Here is a 6,398-nt window from a genome sequence, read left to right on the forward strand (position 1 = left end):
GAGAGAGAGAGAAAGAAAGAAAGAAAGAAAGAAAGAAAGAAAGAAAGAAAGAAAGAAAGAAAGAAAGAAAGAAAGAAAGAAAGAAAATGACCAGAGCATTATCCTATTCCCAAATCACTTCTGATGGCCTTGTCACGGATCCTTCACTGATTACACCAACATATACAAAGCTTCTGCCCCTTAGCATATTGCCAACTTTCTTCTCTTTGTCCTCTCCTCTCTATCCCCCTCTCATAGCAACATCAGTTTTATACTAAGAAGAATGATTTAATTCTAGCACAGAAATTTCAGCTCTTTCATTTTACTGTCTCCTATTAACCCATATAATTTATTAAGTTTTAAACAAAGGCATTTCCTTCTACAGGAATGCTAATGTTGCTATTAACGAGTGGTTTTTTTAATGCCACTTCAGTTTTAGTAATAAAATCTTAGAAGGTATTTGGGCCAAGACCCTTATGTTAACAGGTGAGAAATCCCTAAAAATGAATCCTGAATGGCCCTGGCCAGTTTTCCCATTGGTTAGAGTGCCAATGGATATGTCTCCACTCTCTAAAAATCAATGAAAAAAATAATATCCTTGGGTGAGGATTAAAAAAAAAGGAAGCCTGAATGACTTATTCTAAAGCCTTATACCTTAGAAGTGACAGCTAACAGGACATCCCCATTCTTCTGGTTCTGCCTGCTGTGTGTTCCATCACTAGTACAATACTAAAACATCTCAATATTTACTAATATCAACCAGTGGGAGAAAGTGTAAAATTCTAGTAATTTATTTATTTACTTATTTATTTAGTACATTATAAGAAAGTAGGACATTTGATACACAACTAATCTCGGGAACTTTTAATCCTTAAGTACTTTTAAGTACATATTAGTGCTGAATGTAAATATTTGTATAAAGGATTCAAAGTTGAGTAAAATGTCTTTGTCTGCCTTACAGAGCCTCTGTTTCATGGCCCCAACCTATGTTTCCTAACCTATGACTGTAAAGACCAGATGACTCTCCAAATTTAGGTATCTCCACTCCTGACCCCTGAAGCACATGCCATATATATACACCTAAATGCCTTCTTTACCAAACTGACTGGGTGACTAGTAGGCAAAATAGAACTCTTGAATCTTTGCTCGCTGCTCCTTAAATAGTTCCTTATTCAGATATGCCATTTCAGTAAATAGTGTCACAGCTGCCCAGCTGCTCAGGCCAAAGTCATCAGACTTATCTTTGATTTGGCTCACTCAATTATAAGTTACGCCAACTCTACCAGCTTCTCTTCCAGAATCTATTCCCTTCTATCTCCACTATAACCACCCCTGTCCAAGCTCTCTGATCTTGTGACTACTAGTAGACTTCCATCATAACCACCTCACTACTTTCCTGTCTCCATCCTTTCCCCTGGTCTATTACCTATAAGGCAGCCAAAGGAACTTTTAAAAAATAAGTCATATCACAAAAATCTTCTACTAATAAATCTCCAGTGTCTTTGCATGGCACTCAGTATAAGCACCAGGTTTCTTTATGGAGCCTACGGTGCCCTGCTTCCTCTGGGCCTGCCTTTCTCTTCATGATTAAAATCGTCACCCTCTTCTTTTACAGTTTCATGTTTTGTTGAAGATATCCTTCGTATTGTAAGAACATAAGGGCATTTCCTTAAAATTTCTTCTAATCCACTTGAGATTGATTTGGGTATACAGTATAACAAAGGGATCCAATTTTGTTTTTCCACTAAATAAACAATTCCCTCCATACCATTAATTGATATTAATCCTACTGTGAAAATCACACTTCTGTAAATGGGGTCTGTTTCTGATTCTCAATTCGCTGTTCCTTTGGTCTGGTCTTCTGTATATCTGAGATAATACTGGCATTATAATAATGATTATAGCTTTACTAGAGGCCCAGTGCATGAAATTTGTGCACTGCGTGGGGGGGCGCATGGAGGGTCCCACAGCCTGGCCTGTGCCTTCTCACAGTCTGGGAGCCCTCTTGCAGTCTGAGGAGTAGGCCTATGCCATCAGTCTGACATCTGTAGCGCTGCCACAGAGGCTGGAAAGGCTCCTGCCACTGTGCTCATCAGCCATGAGCCCCTCTCAGGGCTTCTGCCTGAGCAGTGCTCCCCCTGCGAAAGCGACTGACCACTAGGGGGCAGCTCCTGCATTGAATGTCTGCCCCCTGGTGGTCAGTGTGCGCCATAGCAACCAGTTGTTCCACTGTTCAATTAGCATATTAGCCTTTTATTACTCTTTTATTTCTAGAAGTTCCACTTTTCTCTTTTCTTTTTTTATTTTATATATATTTTTATTTATTTCAGAAAGAAAGGGAGAGGGAAGGAGAGATAGAAGCATCAGTGATGAGAGAGAATCATTGATTGGCTGCTTCTTGAATGCCCCACATTAGGGACTGAGCCCACAACCTGGGCATATGGCCTGACTAGTAATTGAACCATGACCATAGGTAGACAATCAACCACTGAGCAATGCCAGCCAGCCAGCCTCAAATTCTTATCTTACCTTTTTCCAACATTCCTGTGACACAGTCACCTTGACCTCCTTTCAATTTTTCAAGTACCCTATGCTCCTCACACCAGTCTTCATGAACATCTAGGCAGCTATTGATCTGTCCGGGCACCTAGCTAACTCACCCTTTAATTCTCAGTTTATGAGTTTTTTCCCTTCAATCCAGATTAGTTTCCATGGTATTTCTCTTTCTTAATACTTATAACAATTATTATGTGTGTAATTATTTGCATCATTCTTTTTTTACAGTCTTTATTGCTCACAAGATCATAAGCTCCATGAGGCCAGACATTATTTGCCTTACAGCTGTATCATTAGTTATTTATTGAATGAAAAAAAGATACTACAATTAAATTTCTCCTTGGGATAATTTCTTGATTAATCTTGTTAGAAACAAATAACTCTGAAAGCAAATAGAATTACAACTATGGAACTGCCTTTTGACCCAGCAATCCCACTTCTGGGGATATATCCTAAGAATCCTGAAACACCAATCAGAAAGAACATATGCACCCCTATATTCATAGCAGCATTATTTACAACTAGAGGCCCAGTGCACGTGCACTGGGGGGCGAGGGGTCCTCTCAGCCTGGCCTGCTCGCTTTCACAGTCCGGAAGCCCTTGGGGGATGTCCGACTGATGGACATCCTTACATCCGCAGAGGCGTGAGAGGCTCCCGCCAGCACTGCTACACCTGCCAGCTGTCAGCCCAGCTTCTGGCTGAACTGCGCTCTCCCCCCACACCCCCCACCCCCATTTAAGAAAGTACTAATTGTCCTGGGAGCGCACTGACCACCAGGGGGCAGCTCCTGCGTTGAGCGTCTGCCCCCTTGGTGGTCAATGCACATCATAGTGACTGGTCGTTCCACCATTCGGTCAATTTGCATATTACCCTTTTATTATATAGGATAGCCAAAAGATCCCCATAAGATGAATAAACAAAATGTGATATATACATAAGTAGAATATTATTCAGTCTTAAAAAGGAAATTCTGATACATGGAACAAAATATGGACAAACCTTGAAGACATTATGCTAAGTGAAATAAGCCAGACACATGACAAATATTGTATGATTCCACTTATATGAGTTACTTAGAATAGTCAAATTTACAGAGACAGAAAACCAGAAGCTGGGGATAAGTGGGGAATAAGGAGTAGTGATTAATGGGTACAGAGTTTCAATTTGGAAAGATGAAAAAGTTCTGTAGATAGTAGTGATAGTTGCATAACAATGTGAATATACTTTTGCCAATGAACTGTAAACTTAAAAAGTTAAAATGGCAACTGTTATATTACATATATAGTTCCACAATCAAAAAATAAAAATAAAAAAGGACATGTACTTAAGGACCAAAATTGATAAAAGACTTTTTACTGCTTCATCAAGAACATTCTTTAAGAGAAACTGAGTTTATGTGACAGTGAAGAACAAATACAATGACTAGCTGCCAACTGTCTTGATTTGTGTTAAGGTACTAGCAGTTTGAACTCCCACCACAATTGCTTTTGAATCGCCAGTGCAAATACTGATACAATGTAAAAAGCAATTATGTCTTAGTATTGTAAACATAATTTTTCAAATTCTGGTTTATGTCTTACTGATGGTAATTCTTTGAAGCTATTCTAGACTTGCTTTAAGAACTAGTATATGTCAATTTTTGCAAATGCTGCATGCACTCTTGAAAAGAGAGTTTATCCTCCAGTTTTTGGGTACAGGGCTCAATATATACCATTAAGACAAATTGTTAACTATGTTTTCAAATCTTCTTACCCTTGTCCACATCTTCTTAACCAATCAAATACTAGATAGATAGTTTGAAACCTCCCAGTATGACAGGGGATTTGTCTATTTCTCCTTGAACTTGTGTGGATTTTGCTTTCTATATTTTGTATCCACTTTAGTAATGCATATAAATTTAGACTTGTTATGTACTACTGCTGTACTTAATCTTTTAACATTTCAAATTTAACCTCTATATCTTTAATAATTTTTGTTGTTTTTGTAGATTATTTTGTTTTGTTTTGGCCTGATTTATCATTTTAACCTTAACCTTCTTATGTCCTCAATTTGTAGTTTATTGTTTCTAAAGTCAAATAGCTGGATTTTGTTTTTAACCCATCTGATTATCTTTGAATTGGTAAATTTAAAATTATATTTATTGCTTCTAGTTATCCCACATTTTCCATTCTTCTTTTTTTCTCTTTTTATGCTTTTGGATTGATTGAGCTTTGGTTTCCCCCCTTCCCCACTCCTTAGGGCCTAAGGCTTAGGCAATCTTTCCCCTCTGCTAATGTGAAAATTATAAATACTACTTTTATTCTTTCAGTGATCACCCTTGATATTTTACCATGCAAATATAACAATGTCAAGAGTTAATCAAATTTCTACCCTCTTACTGAATTGACATTTTTCCAAAGAAGATATACGAATCACCAATAGATGTATTAAAGATGCTCAACATCACTAGTCATCAGAGAAATGCAAATCAAAACAACAGTGAGATGTCACTTCACACCTTTTAGAATGGCTAATATAAAAAGATAAGAGATAACAAGTGTTGGGGAAGATGTGGAGAAAAGGGAACCTTTGTGCACTGCTGGTGGGATTGTAAATTGGTATAGTCACTATAGAAAACAGTATGGAGATTCCAAAAGATATTAAAAGTACTGCTATGTATATAATTAAATTAAATGAAATCACTACCTCAGGTATATCTGCACCCCCTTATTCATTGCAGCATTATTCACAATAGCCACGATATGGTAACAACCTAAGTATCCTAAGTGTCCATGGACAAAGAAATAGATTTTTAAAAATAACACACACACACACACACACACACACACAATGGAATTTTTTTCAGCCATAATAAAGAAGGAAATCTGTTGGGGTCCAGCCCCAGCAGGTCCAGGGGTTCCCAAAGGTGTGGACAGAGTCGGCGAAGAAGGAATGACATGAAGGCAGCTTTCAGTTGATCAGCATAGTTGGGTTCTCTAGCCAGGTTCTAGCCAGGTTCTCCAGCCAGGTTCTGTCACCAGGTTCTCTAGCCAGGCTCTCCAGCCAAGTTCTGTCTAGGTTCTCTTGCCATGTTCTCTTGCTAGGTTCTCGAGCCAGGTTCTGTCTTTTATTGTCTTGTTACATCTGTATTTATACCAGTTGATTTTAATCCTGTCAATTTCTATTCCAAAGGTTAGGGCGTTTCTTATCTCCATTCCAGGGAGTAAAGATTATGTAGCTTAAGGGTGATTGTTTGTAGTTAATTGTTGGTCAAAGGGTACAAAGTTCCAGTTATAAAATGAATAATCTCATATATTCATCTATGATTCTAATATCCAGCCTGGTGACTATGGTTAGCAATACTGCATTGTATACTTATAAGTTGCCAAGAGAGTAAATCTTAAATGTCCTTACCACCAAAAATATTATAGTTATGTGAAGATATGAAAATGTTAAATAACCTTATTGTGATAATAATTTCATAATATACACATTACCAAGTCTTCACATTGTACAGTTTAAGCTTATACAATGTTATATGCCAAATATATCTAAACAAAGCTGGGAAAAATCTCTAATTTCCTCATGAGAAATACAAAAACTTTCACTGACCCACAAGTTGAGAACCGCTGGATTGTTGGTCAAAGGGTATATACAAAGTTCCAGTTATAAAATGAATAATCTCATATATTCACCTATGATTCTAATATCCAGCCTGGTGACTATGGTTAGCAATATATTATAGTTATGTGAAGATATGAAAATGTTAAGTAACCTTATTGTGATAATAATTTTAATTTCTTTTTTTTTTTAATATATTTTTATTGATTTTTTACAGAGAGGAAGGGAGAGAGATAGAGAGTTAGAAACATCGATGAGAGAG

The 6,398-nt window shown here is 37.3% G+C and overlaps 1 pseudogene; it reads left to right on the top strand.

Annotated features, from left to right (window-relative positions):
- LOC102257311 overlaps positions 1 to 1,638 on the top strand; it is a 5,655-nt pseudogene extending 4,017 nt beyond the window's left edge.
- The last annotated feature ends 4,760 nt before the right edge of the window (positions 1,639 to 6,398 follow it).

The sequence above is a fragment of the Myotis brandtii genome, unplaced genomic scaffold, assembly GCF_000412655.1.
Source record: "Myotis brandtii unplaced genomic scaffold, ASM41265v1 scaffold300, whole genome shotgun sequence".
NCBI lineage: Eukaryota > Metazoa > Chordata > Mammalia > Chiroptera > Vespertilionidae > Myotis > Myotis brandtii.